Source organism: Myotis nattereri (genome assembly GCF_964212035.1).
Source record: "Myotis nattereri genome assembly, chromosome: 18".
Lineage (NCBI taxonomy): Eukaryota > Metazoa > Chordata > Mammalia > Chiroptera > Vespertilionidae > Myotis > Myotis nattereri.
The window spans coordinates 35,074,925-35,090,544 of NC_138093.1; the positions used below are offsets into that span (position 1 = coordinate 35,074,925).

At 54.1% G+C, this 15,620-nt stretch overlaps 1 protein-coding gene and 1 long non-coding RNA gene across 3 annotated transcripts in view; one reads left to right on the plus strand and one right to left on the minus strand.

Annotated features, from left to right (window-relative positions):
* Positions 1–2,732: 2,732 nt before the first annotated feature.
* LOC308534105 lies at positions 2,733–12,134 on the minus strand. Its single transcript, XR_013997160.1, has 4 exons — positions 11,650–12,134; positions 7,806–7,974; positions 3,761–3,825; positions 2,733–3,444 (listed from the first exon to the last, which is right to left on the minus strand). It is a non-coding gene; the product is annotated as an uncharacterized lncRNA (long non-coding RNA).
* LRRN2 (leucine rich repeat neuronal 2) overlaps positions 11,997–15,620 on the plus strand; it is a 59,376-nt gene continuing 55,752 nt past the window's right edge. Inside the window, exon 1 of one of the 2 annotated variants that reach the window (XM_081112401.1) lies at positions 11,997–12,132. The gene's annotated coding sequence lies outside the window, so the exon portion shown is untranslated. The remainder of the gene's footprint in view (positions 12,133–15,620) is intronic. The other variant, XM_081112399.1, reaches the window with a different exon arrangement.

Sequence of the window (15,620 nt, forward strand, 5' to 3'; positions counted from 1 at the left end):
CTTCCAGAGATTTAGGGTGAGGAGAGAGGGTGTAAATGAATCAAGTCTTAGAATGGCTCTTTCATGCCAGCCACCCTGGGCCCCTCTAGGGCAGGCAGCACTGTGTATCCCATGACAACTGCAGGGTGGAATCTTAGACCACCAGGAGCAAAACAGGGGGTGGGGGGGTGGGGGGGGGGCTCAGAGAATACAGACTTGGCTGCACAATAAAGCAGCAATAGAATGCAAGTCCTGTGGTAATTGAATTCAGGATCCTCCTTGAACTTGAAGGTGAAAGGATTAGGCTTAGAATAATCAAATAAACAAAATACGTTTAGAGTCCTCCTTCACAGGGTAGATAATCCACTTAGAATACAATACCTCAAGAAAAGGCATAGGCTGGAAATATGTAGAGCTCCCAAGAGAGATTATGCCGATTCCAGGAAAATGAATTCACGATAGGTTAGAGGGAGAACTCTATATTCCTGATATTTGAGACTGGCCTTCTAAACCTACCTGATTGTCATGCTGGAGACCAGAGGCAGACCAGGGGCTGACAAGAAATGGACATTGGGACAATCCACAGACCTAGTTCAGATTTCACATGCACTTGTGTGTGTGTGTGTGTGTGTGTGTGTGTGCGCGCGCGCGCGCGTGCGCACGCTACGCAATTTTATCAGGTGTAACCACCACCATAATCAAGATACAGAACTATTCCCTTCACAAAGCTCCCTCGTGCTGTCCCTTCACAGTAGGGACATACCCCTCTCCTCCTTAACCACCCCTCCTCCCCAAACCCTGGCAACCGCTAATCTGTTCTCCATCTGTACAGTTTTATCATTTTGAGAATGTTAAATGAAATCATGCAGTATGTAACCTTTTGAAATTGACGTTTCTCACTCAACACAAGGCCCTGAGATCTATCCAAGTTGTTGGGTATCAATAGTTTGTTCCTGTTTGTTGTTGAGTTGTACTCCGTGGCATAGATGGACTACTGTTTGTCTAACCATTCACCCACTGAATGAGATCTGGGTTGTTTCCAGTTTGGGGCCATATATATATATATATATATGCCAAGCGACCTGAATAACGGAATGACTGGAATGACCAGTCGCTATGACGCACACTGCGGTGGCCAACCAGCCTGATCAGGTGGGAGGGCAGGGGGGCGATCGGCCCTCCCAACCCCCCAACCTCCCACAGCCCCTCCCCACAGCCGGCCCCACCCCCAATCGGCTTCCCCACCTTGATCAGGGGTGGGGCCAGACCGCCAACCTCCCGAGTCCCCTACCCCTGCCATCCTGGCACCGATTGGCCCCCATCAAGGCAGGCTGGCTGGACCCCACCCATGCATGAATTTGTGCACCGAGCCTCTAGTTACAAATAAAACTGTATGAACATTCATGTACAAGACTTTATGTAGACATAAGTGCTCATGTTTTGGGGACACATGTCTAGAAGGTGATTGCATGCCCATGCTATAATAAGTATATGTTTTGTTTTTAAGAAACAGCAGGTCAGGGCAAATGGACAGATAGGCACATCTGGGAATTGCGGTACCTCCATCACAGGCCAGAGTCGTCCACTAAATCTAGGCTAGGCCTGGCTGGGAACGGAGCTGATGCTTATCACGCTGCAGAGACTGAGCCTGCAGCTGACACAGCCAGGAAATGACCAAAAGCAATTGGAAAAGAGAGCTATCCAGACTCCAAAGCTATTCAGAGCGATCCAGGGAGGACTCAGAAACAAATTTTAAGCAGCAGAGTGATACTGGCCTCTAATAAACCCCTAAACACACTAGAATGATGGGCTGCCCAGGGTGCTTTAGAAGCCATGAGAATGTGCTGGTCCATCAGAGCCCTGTGCGTAAAGAGCACAGTCAGAGGCTTAATTGTTCAGTAAGCAGCCACGGCTCCCCCCAGGCTCTGCCTCACCTGCTCCCTCAACAAATGGCCCTACTATGTGCATAGCACTGTGCTAGGCTTCTGACTCAACTAGAAGAAGCCAGTATCTGGACAGGGGGTCACCATTTGGAGGTGGGACGCAAGTTCTGTAGAACAAGATGTTGAGGGCCATCCCAGGACACCCCAAGAAACCTGGCATCTCTACCAGCTGGAGCTTCTATTTTAAAAAATAAATATATGTTTTTTGTTGATTTTTAGAGAGAGGAGGGGAGAGGGAGAGATAGAAACATCAATGATGACAGCGAATCATCAATTGGCTGACTCCTGCACGCCTCCTATTGGGGATCAAACCTGAAACCCAGGCCATGGGCCCTGACCTGGAATCGGACTGTGACCTCCTGGTTCATGGGTCAACACTCAACCACTGAGCCACACTGGCTGGGCCAGTTGGACTTCTTAACAGAAGCCAGACAACAGGACGTGTGGAAGAGGCAGGGTATCGGGGGCCATAGGAACAATAGCTAACACTTACTGATCACTTTGTCGGGTACCAGGAACCAACACAGTGCCAAGCACTTTGTAATTATTTAATCCTGTAAGATTTATGCAACATATATTATTGAATGTCCTACTATGTGCCAGAAAGACCAAAGAGGACACTGATTTCACAGGGAGAGCAACTTGGACAGGAGACAGAAGGGCCTTTAAAGCGTCCCGGACTAGCATGGCCAGTGCTTTTCTGATTTCTCTCTGGATATGAAGGCATGACTCTCTGATTCTCCCACGGGGAGGAGTGGAGGAACTTAAGCTCCAATTTGGGACTTACATAGAGATTGAAAAAGCATATTCAAGATGAGGCTATAATTCTATATTTGGAAAATAACAATTATTTTGTTTGGATCATAAAAACTGGAGTAAAGCAGGCTTGATAAAATGGTCTTCACTGGTACAGACACAGAGAAAAATAAAAATTGTCCAAGAGGGCAAAGTTCTGGGCAAGATGCAGCAGAATGTCTGAAGGAGTGTGTGTGCTATTTTTATGCTTTTCACAAAGAGAGTTCGGCTGAAAAAGAGCAAAATTAAGAACACTGTATTAGGGGGTAGCACATTCACCCTGGCCCTGCCCACTCTCTTACATGACGGACCCTCTCCCAGCCGAAGTCAGAAGCCTGAGCTTCGGAGCAGCAGCCAGAGGCCCTCGATGCCTCCTGACCCTCTCTCTGTGAGTAACCCTGGCCCCTTCCTCCAAGAAGCGCTTTGTTCCCCTTTTCTCTGAAGGTTGTAGAAGGAAGAAAGCATCTCTCATTTTGGAAACCGACTGGAGCCAACCCTGGCTGAAAATTCCCCGCTGGTGGTGGATTTGTTGGAGGGGCTGCCTGGATCGTGAGGTTCTGCCTCATCCAGCACTCGCTGGGGGAAGTCTGAGGCCAGGGAGGCGAGGGAGGGGGAGACCATAGGGTCTCCATCCTGGAGTCCCTCACTGAACAGCATCTGGAAGCCTCCAGAATGTTCTAAACCTCAATCCGTGGGAAAGGAGCAAGATCAGCTTCTTCTCTTTGTCCTTAGGAAAAAAAAGATACATTCCAGATAATTTCACAGTGATGAAAGAGGGAGAAGCGCTGAAGTAGCAAAGGAAATAAATTAACGCCATCTCAGCTAAAATCACACACAATTAAAACCTGGATCTGAATGTACTTTCCCTGTGCAGAGAGAGCATCTTGAAAATGACATGCATTAGTCATCCGCTCCTGCCGCCCTCCTCAATGTATGGGGAGACGGGCTCTGAACGGCAGGGGGACAGAGAAGGAGTGGGCTGCTGTCTGACCCCTGTCCGCAGCTTTCCGTTCTCCCTTCTGGAGTCAGCAAATTCCACGCACCTGTGACTGAGGCATTCCGGAGGCCATGTCACCCAGCTTCCCTTCCAGAGGCCGGGGTCTGTGGTCTGTGGAGGGAGGGGGGCCATTAGCCATGTGTGCAGAAGCACACAGACGTGGCCCGAGCTCCTGGACTCTCTGCCCAGCGTCCTGGCCTACAAGGAGCCCAGCATTTGGGGGCTCACCCCTCACGTCCTGCCTTCAGGCAGATCAGTCTCCCTCAGCTCTGGGAGAGTGGTGCTAATTTATCTCCTCAGCCCTCTCCCTCCCTTGCCTTCCTCCTTCCTCTGCTTATAATTTTTCTTTTTCCAGAAAAGAGCTCCCCTCCCCAGCAAAGGAGATGGGCTCGTAGCACCTGAAGAAGACAGAAAAGGCATCATGACCGGAGGCCCTGGGTACCCCAGGCAGAGGCTGTGCCCACTGACAGGCTGTTCTTCACCTCCCCTGAGGTTCACACAGGAACCAATGTGACTCCCGGCAGGAGGAGCGAGAAGGCGAAGACATAAGGGGGAGCTTTCTGACATGAGAACTTAATCCCTTTGACAACCGGCTCTCAGGGGTTGTGGGGTCTCTTTTCCATGAGGAGCCAGGGGAGTTTGGAGGGAAAAAAGGAAAAAAAAAACACACAACAGCAACCCAGAGGACATGGTGCTGAGTCCAGTTTGGGCCTCTCCTGGCGGGAGACCAGCACTGTGAACCTCCTAAGGGCTGAGTGAGACAACTCACTGACGGCGCCCAGCACAGAATCAGGGCTCAGTGCCCATTTCACCCCAATTGCTTCAGCAAGAGGAGAGGGTGTGCCCCACCGGGAAGGTGGGCCAGAGGAGGTCAGCTCAGAGCTCTTCATCGGTTTCAGGAAGAACGCACTCATGCTGCTCAAGGAAGATGCCTGCCGACTCAATAGCGTCAAAGGACAGATGATGTCCACCAACAGAGGACCCCAAAGGCACGGAGCACCCCGTGTCACCTCCACTCCAGTGCATGGAGGAGGGAGGAGGGGAAGAGGCAAAAGAATAGACCAGATGTCACCCCCACTCCCAGGCCCCCTTAGCCAGCGCCAGGCTGAATGAGGTTGCAGAAAGGGTATGAGATTGAGGATTTAAAGTGGGATAAGTGGGTAAGACTAAACTGGAGTGTTTCTTATGTGAACGAGATCAGAAATCTACGGGGTCTCTTCTGCACATCATTAAAGATTTGAAAATGGAGATTCAACATGTTAAAGGCAGCGATTGGGAAGAATAATAAAGCCATTCTATATTTGTATCTCAGCAAATCAGATTCTCTGATAAACTAGTTATGTGCAGAAAGAAAAAATTATATATTTTTTTTACCCAAATTGCCTATCATGTGGAACAGCTGCTCAGGGCAAGAGAACGGACCAAGCTGACCTCTGCCTGAGGAAGCGTTTAGTCCAGGGACAGGGCTGTGCCCAGGGCCTCCTCAGCCCTCTAAGGCCTGGGTGTCGGCATTCAGGGCCTGCAGTGCTTGCTTCGGGCTGCTTTGGGCTAGCTGGCTCACTAGTTCTGGCCGTGCTGCTCAGCCCCTCTGCCTCTGCTGCTCCATGTGCTTCTAGACTAAAGAATATAAGAGCCTTTGATGAAGCTGCAACCCCAGGGGGTCGTCTGGACTCATTGGTCTTTACCAATTCACTTCTCCCTAAACCCTGGAGGTTAGATGGAAAGGAGAAAGTCAGACAGCCAAATTGCCCAGTCAATAATGCTGTTCGATCCAGGGAACAACTCAGACACTTAACCCTCCCCTTAGCACTCCTGGGCGGGGACTCCCACCTGGGGATGGAAGCCAGGAGGGGGCGGGGGGGGGGTGGTATGGGAGGACTCTGTCCCATGCACAAAGAGCTATGGGAAGTTGGCCTTGAGCAGGGTCCTCTGCTGGACACTCTGGGGCAACAGTAATGAATCATGCAGTTCCTTGGGGGAGTTTATAATGTAAACAGGAAGATGGGATACAGAGACAGTAACTTTTCAATGTGCAAATGATGACAAATAAATATAAAGTGGCCTAAGCCAGGCTGGTGTGGCTCAGTGATTGAGCGCTGTATGAAGCAGGAGGACAGGGTTCAGTTACTGGTCAGGGCATATGCCTGGGTTGTGGACTCCATCCCCAGAGGCGGGAGGGGGGGGGGGGTCGGAGGGGGCAGGGGAGGGATAGCAGGAGGCAGCCAATCAATGATTCTTTCTCATCATTGATATTTCTCTCTCTTTCTCTCTCTCTCTTCTTTTTCCCTTCCTCTCTGAAATCAATAAAAACATATTTAAAGTGGCCTAAACCAAGGCAGAAGGGAAACAGGGAAGTGATCAGAACCAGGTGGCAGCCAGGGAAGCCTCCTAGAAGGAACTACATTGTCTCCATGCCTCATCATGGTCCTCCAAGCATGATCCTCAGAACCCCGTGGGGAGCTGGTCAGCAATGCAGTTTGGGGAGCACACTTCAGACCTACTGGGTGGGATCCAGGGAACCGCATTTTAGTCCGTTCCCCAGGTGGTCCTTCTGCACAGGCGTAGAAAGCAAAACTAGACCCAGGTGGCTGCTGGGGGAAAAACTTAGGAGCGATCGCTGGAGAGCCCTGCGAGCTCGAAGGTCTCTGTTGGAATTAGTTCAAATATTGGAAGTAAGACCACAAAGACTTCCTTCTTTAAGAGAAAATAAGAAGGAAACGGAGGGGTCAGAGACAGTACAGAGAGAAAGGATGGGGTTAGGATGCGGGGAACCCGGCTCTCTGCCCTGTGAACCGTCTCTGAAATGAAACGTTCAGAAAGGAGCAGGCGCGGATTGGAAAAGAAGACAATGGGCAGGAGTCATGCCACGTAGAAAGGCTGGATTTGGTAAAATGCTTTACTTCCAACATGTGAGCCAGCCCTTGTGTCTCTTACTTGCAGGCTTTGGGAATAAATAGCCGAGGTTTGATTGGAGCCCCATGGTGAGAAACACCCTGAACAGCACAAGTCAGTACACCCTATGTGTACATGAAACAGGAGCAAAAGGATGATGTTCAGTCCTATTCTGGTTCATTTTCTAAACAAGCTCTTATTGTAACCCACTAACGGGTCCCACCTGCAGTTGGAAAAACATTGAAATGGATGGAAGGTCAGTGATGAGCACGTAGGGACAAAGGCTTCTTGGCGGACTGTGAGGTGGCTCAGAGGTCAGATGCAAAGGTCCCCGAGGATCCCTGGGACTGGCCTCTCAGGAAGCCTAACCATTCGCCTCTCCTGCCTTCAAAGTATGTTCTCACAGCTTTCCTCCTCCAGAGATCCACCCCGGATCATCCTAATCCAGCGCCACGCCCTCCAAGCCCTCCCCAATGGCCCGTTCCTGTGTGTAGGCAGCCCTTGACTTCAGTGACAAGCACTTCCGAGTCGGCCACTTGGACCCACACGTGGCTCAATTTGTTCTCAGATGTGCCATGGGACACAAGACCCTTGTCCCCCAGCTCCAACCCTGGGAGTCCCCCTCTTCCCCATACAGCAGCGGTTCTCAACCTGTGGGTCGCGACCCTTTTGGTGGTCGAACGACCCTTTCAGAGGGGTCACCTAAGACCATCAGAAAACACATATATAATTACATATTGTTTTTGTGATTAATCACTATGCTTTAATTATGTTCAATTTGTAACAGTGAAATTGGGGGTCACCACAACATGAGGAACTGTATTTAAAGGTTGCAGCATTAGGAAGGTTGAGAACCACTGCCATACAGGTTTCTTATGGAGGGAAGTGGGAGCCCTCTCCATGGCTCCCTCCACCCATTCCCCAAAATAACATTTCTCCCAGGAATCTTTTGAATACATTAAATTAAACAGCATGGGATTTGGTTACCATATTGCCCGGTTTAGCTGTTTTATATACTTACGTTCAATTTAACAAATACAGAGTACAGGTGTATCAGTCACAGTTGAATAAATATGGTGTTTATGGTGTTTGCGCTTATTCCTATAAAAATCTGGGCACCAGGATCTTGGTGAGGAATGTAGTTTCCGTTATCACATTGTTTCTGGGCAAAAAACAGACTCAGCCTACATCATTTTTACCTGCAGTGTCTTTTCCAGGAAAGCGAGGACTCCCCGCCGCTCCATGCAGCTCCGCCATCTGCAGTGTCCTCCTGCCTCGCTGCTTTCTCTGTGACCCAAGGCTGTCTGTGGACGCTGGGACCTTCCTGAGGGCAGGGGCCAGGGGAAGCCCCAGGTTTGGTGGGGCCCTCTGAAGGAAAGGAACAAACACAAAATTAGGTCCAATGGTAATGTTTCTTTAGAACTGGAAAAGTCCCAAGTTACACAAGTCTTGGAAATTCACATCCCTTTCTTATGACATCTCTGCATCCAGTTTACCAGAAATGCTTCCTGTTTGCAAACCAGCCTCCCCTCCCTGTATAGAACACTTTATGACTCCCAGACCTCAAAGACAGCCCCCTCCCTGAACCCCACAAGTGAGCAACCCTAAAGCTTAAGCTTCATCAACTTCACCATGAGCCTGCCTCTGGCAGGGATCCTGTGTTCTCTGACTGTTCTCCCCAGTAGCGAGAGTCCAGGCTCTGCTGTCACGGAGCCCAGACAGGGAGAGGTCAGAGAGCGACGGGCACCGCAGGCCAGCGTGTTCCCAAAGCCGGGCTCACCCAGCCTCCTGAATCGGAAGCACGTGGAGAGTTTGCCAACGTGCAGATGTCAAGAGCTGCAGAGTCTGACTCCGGGGTAGCACTGGTGGATCTGCATCTGTACACTGACTCTAGGGATGCTTAAAGCCTGAGGACACTGCTCTAGGTCCATCCTAGACGGGCCTCCCTGGGGGGGCCAATAGTCCTTAGTGACCCCAAAGGCCCCGCCCAAGGCCTCCTGAGGTGGAGACCGGGCAGAGGCTGCATCCAGCAGTGGAGGGTCCACTGAGGGAGGTGGCACCACATCCTCAGCCTCCCTTCTCTGACTTGGCTCCTGTGCCAGGCTCCAGAAGCCCTCCTCCCCTCACTGCCCCGCCCCCCTAAACAGCATGCCTGCTAGCCCAGCATCTGACCCTCCATTAAAGCATCAAGTGGAGCTGAGCCGAGGAGCATTTGTAAGGGTGTGTAATCCCAGCATCCAGGCTTCCCGGCAAGAAGTTGTGCATGGCTAACCCTAGAGATTAAACTTGGAGGGAGAAAGGTCAGTAACTGGGCCACTAAATCCTCTGGGTAATTACCTAAGAGCTTCCAAGGGACTGAATTGAGTCCCCATCTTCCCCCAGGAAAGTATCTGGCTCAGAATGACAGCATGATTTGAGAGAGAAGAGCGCGCCATGTGCCAGACACTGTGCTCACTGCCAGACGCTTGTACCCTGTCACATCCCACACCCATCCTACGAGTATGAATTAATACCCGATTGCCACCTCATCGTTAGGAAGTGTTGCAGGGTAGTGTGGTGCTTAGCCTCCACCATCAGAGAGCCCTGGGTTCAGATCTCAGCTCGATTCTGTCCGGTTATGTAAATGGCAAACCTTTTCCCCCTCCTATCTCTAGGGTCCTGGAGTTGGCGGAATTTTTAATGAGTTCATGCCTAATTATGATTAGCATCGTGCTTTACATGCAGTAGATGTTCAACAATTATTAACCTCTATCACTTGAATTAATATTGCTACATAGGAATCAGTGGAGCTCAGAGAAGTTAAGCACGTCTCCTGAAGCAACACAGAGGAAGTGATAAGCAGGGTTTCAAACCTCTTGCTCTTTCCTGAGTCCCATTGGGTTGTAAGAGGTTTGGAGTCAGCTCAAGAGATGGTCTCCCCATTCTCTTCCCATGGGCAATGCAATTCCCCGACCCCTTGCCCAGCATGTGTCTTATAGGGTCTGCCACTTAGGAACCAGTCGCTTAGCAAATATTACTTGCTTTTATCCCATTCTTCAACAATCAGGTATTGAGCACCTACTAGTCATGCCTTGATGCTGTGTGGACAGTCTTCACCCTCCAGAAACTGACTGTTTGGGAGCTAAGATACACGAGGCCGTGCGGAGGGGCTGGGAGGCAGGGACATTGGCGTCGAGAGCCCAGGCTCTTGAGCTGGTAAAGGAGGGGTAACAGTTCCTCCTTTTCACGATCGGTCTGTATACAGTGACCCTGGCCCTGTGGTGGCTCCACTGAATTGACAAGGAACCCAAACATTCACGCACATAAGCTTGGAGGCAAGTTTTGACTCCTTTCACTCAATTAGTCTGTGTCAAAGCTCTACCACGTCTTTCTCACAAAGTCCCTTTGCTGTCCATTCTCAGAGCTCCCCTCCCCCTCATTCCTACCACAGCCTCCTCACTAGCCTCCCGTCCTCCTGCCTGTTTCATCCCAAAGCATGTGAGCACGGCCGAGCTAAACTCAGCCCGGCAATGCGGGCTCCTCGTGAGCGGCTCCCCTCTGCATATCCAATGTGGTGTTGTGGCAAGGACACTGTGGGTTCAAAGAGAGTTCACATTCTGACTGTTGGTTTTAAACTCTTTGACCCTTCATCCTCCTGTCAGTTCAGTGGGGTAGGAGTCAACTCAGAGGATTGAATGAGAGATGTGAGCAGGCCCCGCACCCAGTAGTTGTCTTACAAATTCCCTCCCTTGCCCCCACCTTCCAGGTGACCCGTTCTCCTGTGCTTTCCTGCCGTTGCTGGTCTGGCCCGTGCTTTCTCCGCCAGTTCAAAACCTGTCCCTCCATCTGGACTCAGCTTGAATCGCAACTCCTCCATAAAACCGTCTATGAATAACCCCAGCCCATGATGGCTTTTTCTGTCTGTACTTCTTTGGCACTTCCATGGCCTTGAAATGTTAAAAATCTGTTTCGTATAGTTCCAACTTGTCCCTCTATTATACCCCCCAGCAGGGGTGGAGGGTGGCGACATAGAGGTACAACGGGAGCATAATGTGTGCTTTTTTCAGTACATGAAGGTGAGGACCCCACCTGTGCATACAGACCACACGGACCTTCAAGACAACTTTATAAAAGCCTCCAGGGATGGAGTCCCCACTGGCTGTGCCCTTGGAAAAGAGAGAGCCAGAGAACTGTCCTTGTCTGCCCAGAGCTCACCTCGCAGGAGGCACGGAGCTCAAGCTCTGGGTGACAGAAGACACCCTGGATGCCCTCCTCAAAGGACGCCCCACATCTCGGACTCCACCCCATCCCCTCCCTGCTGTTGGTTCTGCAGGCTCTGGTCAAGACCCCTCCGCTGTGTGGCCTGCCTGGGGGCTGACCTTGTGGTGTCCATTCTGAGTGGTCCTGGTGGGAGGCCCGGTGGAGCATGGCCTTCAGCCTGCGCTCCAGTAAGAGACCCTCTCTCCCAAGCCAGATGCATAGCAGGGGACCGCGCCTTTCTAAGCCCCCGGGAAGCAACCCAGCTCCCACCTTCAGCACGATCAGCTCCTCTCCTCCTTTCCCTGTGTTCACAACGCCCAGTCTGCAGGGTGAGCACCCGCCCCCCCCCCCCAAAACCACGCCCCTGGTTGGGCGTGCTGGTTCCTGCCTAATACCTAAATAGATGGCATCGTTTGCTAAGGGGCCAGGGGGATTGTTCCAAGACACCAGGACTGCCCTGTTCAGGGGGCAGTGCCGTTAAGGGCATGAGACCTCAGGGGTATTCCACTCGATCCTTTGGGATAAGAGGCGCCTGTGTCCGTTGAACAAATTCTAACCCACCCACTGAATTCCTTAGTCCTCTGTTAACTTCCGAAGCGTAGAACCTATTGGCCTTTGCAACGGGGTAAGAGAGAGATCTTAACAGCTGCCCCCTTCTTCTCTCAGGCCCTGTGCCCACTTCTTTCAGCCAGGCTTTGCACTGAAGGCGCAAGAACACCACTGGCCCCAGACACTCCAGCTTTAGCAGCGGGCCCCGCCCAACTCCCCCCTCCAGCGTGCGGATGTGTGTTGGGGAGAAGGTACCTCTGGCCACTCAGGAGTTAAAATGGCAGCGGGCCTGGAAGGGGGCGGCGTGGCTTGCGGACGGGGAGGCGGCGAGCGGAGCGGGCTGGGGAGGCTGGGAGAGCGGCGGAGCAGCGAGTGAGGAGGCAGCGCAGCCGGAGGAGGCGCGGAGGGCGCGGGCGCCAGGCCTGCGGGGTGCACTTGGCCGAGCGCGCGGAGGGAGCGCCCGGCTGGAGCGCGCAGCTCCCGCCACCAGCGCGCAGGGCGGCGCGGAGTCCCCGGCGCGGGGCGCGGGGCGCGGGGCGCAGGGCGCGAGAGAGCGGATCGTTGTTCCGCCGTCGCCCTCCCGACTCTGCCCGGCACCGCTCCCCGGACAACTCCGCGGCGGAAGGCGCCACGAGCCTGGCCGGCCTGGCGGCGGCGCACGGCGGAGGGGCGCGGACCAGCCTCCCCAGCCCGGCCCGGGCTGCAGCCGAGCGGCGCGGGGACCTGAGGCGGCCGCGGGTGAGTGTGCGGCCCCGGCTGACCCCGGGAGCGCTGGGGGCGCCGGCGGGGCCGCGGCGGAAGCTGGTGACTCGGGGTGGGGCGGCCCCGGCGCCTAGGGAAGGGGCTGGTGCGTCAAGGAGGTGGCCGACTGCGCCGGCCGGACCCCCAGCGGCGGGCGAGGGGGCGCCTGGGCCGAAGCCATCCCGAGGGGCCTGACCCGCCTCAAACTGTTGCTGCGGAGAGAGGGGCTCTGAGATGTCGGGGAGCCGAGAGGTGGCGGAGAGGTTAGGGAGGGCGTGACAGGGGCTGGCAGGGGTGGGGTGGCAGCGCTCCAGGACCCTGGGACTTGCCTTCCTTGGAACTCGGGTGGGTGTCCGTGCGGAGGGACGAGGGGGCCTTGATGTCTGTCCGAAGTATCTGGAACCCGGAGCCAGGCTCCTCCCAGGCCGGCAGGGTCCGCCCGCAGTCGGGATGGGACCTCGGGGTGGGGGATGGGCGCCCGGGGCTCAGCCTGGGGCGCTGGGAGTGGAAGCGGCGCCGGGGAGACCGCGCCGGGCCCACCGCAGCCCCCGGGAGGCAGGAGGGGTTGGCCAGCCACAGGTGGTCCGTCTGTCCTGCACCCGAGGGCGGCGCAGACGCTGGCTGCCCAGCCAACGAGGGGCCCCGGTGCCGGAGCCAGTGCCGGTGACGGGGGGCTGAGCTGAGACGCTGAAGGTGCGGGAGACCCGGACCCTGGGCGAGGGCCGAGGGGTGCTGCTGTGCGCCCCTTGGCTTGCCTCCCCACCGAACAGCCGGGAGGAACGTGCCAGCTGGGCTTTGTGCTCTGTTCTCTGGCTGCCGCAGCTCCCATCTGTGGGCGCCGCGCGGCTTCTCGTGGACGGGCAGGTCGGAGGGAGGGCAGGGCGCAGCGCTCCCCCCGGGGCACAGATGGGCAGGAGCCCAAGAGATGGGTGGTAGAGAGACCTGACTCCCCGGGTCAGGGCCATAGAGATGGCTCCCTGCCAGCCCGGTCACCATCATTGGGAGCTCCGGATCTTCTCAGGAACCCAGGCACCGGCAGGCTCCCCCTCCCAGCGGCCTGGGGTAGGCGCTGGCCCAGTGTCCCCTTCCCGAATGAGAAGCCAGGATACTCCCACTGCCCACTGCTCCCCAAAGGTCCCTCCAGCAAGAAGCGCTGCGGGGGGTCGGGGGGGGGAGGGAAAGGGGCAAGGCTGTGCACAAGGCCCGGAGGCCCCCTTGCTCGCCTCTGGGCCCTGTTGTTGTCAGAACAAGTCACATGTGGGTGGCCTGACCCACTTTCCTGGCTGACCAGGTGCCCTTGTGGGGAGAAGGTGGGGAGAGGAGAGCACAGCTCGGGGTCTGAGGCTTTAGCCCTTTGCCTCCCCCTGGGCTGGCTCACACTGAGTCTCCTCCTTCCTGCCTCGGGGGTCCCTCTGGCAAGGATGGCACTAAAGGTCACTGTGCTCCAGGGATTGAGACCTGCCCAGGGTTTGGCAGACACATAGTGTCTAGGAGCACCCCCAAATCCACACCCTCCCCCAGCACAGCCTACCCCGAAGGAGACACCAAATGTCAGTGGGAACCCAGAGGTCTGCTAAGACAATTTCCTCCCAGACTGAGTCGCGTTTCCTCCCGGCGGTTCTTCCCTGTGCCTCCCTCCTTCCTCCTCTTCCTCCTCCCCCCTCTTCCTCCTCCCCTCTTCACGCTCTTTCCTCAGGAGTCACCCTTTCTCTTCACAGTGCTCTCTCTTCTTTCACCCTCCTTCTCCCGAGGACCTCTGCCTCCCTCCCTTCCAGGTCTCTGTCGCCACCTTTGCCCCCCCCCTCCCGTTTCTTCTGTAAACCGCAGTCTTAAACGTGCTCTGTGCTCAAGACACTCTGATGGTGGGAACACACTTGCTGTTGGCTTTGCTCAACCCCCTTTTGCAGAAGAGAGCGAGGCTGGTGGGCCTGGCGGCTGCGTGTCCCTGGCATGCCTCCTGTATCCTGCCATTTGCTTCTCCTACCTGCCCCCCCCCCTCCTTTTTATTTGAAAGGAAAAAGAAAATCTATTGCTTTTTAAATAAAACTCCTTCCATCAACGATTTATTGAACACCTACTATGTGCCTGGTACTATTTTAGGAGCTGAGGATACAGCACTTAAACAAACCCCCCGGTCTCGGGGCAGAATGAACTTGTGCCTGGACTTCCCTGGTGATCATTCTGTGCCCACCAGGCTCGTTCAGAGAGCCACCACTCAGTGGGAGGGATGCGAGTGGGAACAGTCCTAGTGAATTGTCATCATCCGGCTGAGTGACTTCTAACATGACAGGCCCATCTCCTTACAAGATACCAGGTACCACAAAGCTTACGGAGCCGGGGCTGTCCTGTCCTTAAGGCATTTCTGACCTAAAAGGGTGGGCCAGTTCATACCTTACCATTTATCGGGGAGGGCTGCCCAGAAGTCCAATGCTTTAGACAGAGGAGGGAGAAAGACACAAATTCATTATTGGGTGCCTACTAAGCACCAGTGTGACGGGAGCTCTACAAAAATGATCTCATTCAGTCCTCTTGACAGCCTTCTAAGGTCTGGGTTATCCTCCCCTGCTTCATAGCGGAGGAAATCGAGGACCAGAGAGGATCAGCCACTTGCCTCAGGTCCCATAGGTCTACGTTTTGAAATCACTGATTGTCTGCAGTTCATTTGGCCCCTGGATGTGTGTGGCATCTGGTAAGTGGTACAGTTATCTGAAGATTACGTTTTAATTGGATTTTTCAGGGGCTTGCCTTGTCTCCTCAGTTAGAATATGAGAAGGTGTAAGGTTTGCTGAGTGCTCTCTTTTACTGGAGGAGATGGGACCCCGAAGGAGGACGTAGGGTGAGCACTGGTCTTTCTGATGCTGCACAGATGTGTGACAACGGTAGGCAGCAACCCCGCTCCACACCCTGCACCCAAGTAGATGGGAAATTGCCATTTCATTGAGGGTCAGGGGGCAGGAGCTTCATCCATGGTGAGTCTAATGGGGCAATGCCACTGGTGCCCTCAGCCCCCTTGAACAAGCCTAGACCCTATAAATGCTCCAAGGCAAAGAATGGGGGTGGGAGGCTGTCAAGCCTGCAAGGACCACAGAGAAGGGCAAGGACCATGGACGGAGGGTGCATGGGGCAGGAAAGGGGGAGAGTGGCCAGGAACAGTAGGGGAGGAGGACGAGGCAGAAGATACACTGAGAAACAAACATCAGAAGGCAAGAGGCACACAAGAAAAGACATAAGCAGACAGGACAGACAGCAGTGTGGTGGGATTGCTAAGAGAGGGTGCGTAAGAAGGACGCGTACACCATGTACTTCCTTCGGGCCTTGGTCTCTCAGTCCCACAGCTCAGAGGCTGGAATAGTCACCAGGCATTTGCTTATGTAACCAGCCCATCTTTTCAAAGCACCTGCTGTGTGCTCAGACCCGTGTTAGATGCTAGAGACAGAGAGACAACCAGGTGTTGCCCCTGTCTTCCAGGAGTTCACAGTAAGAAT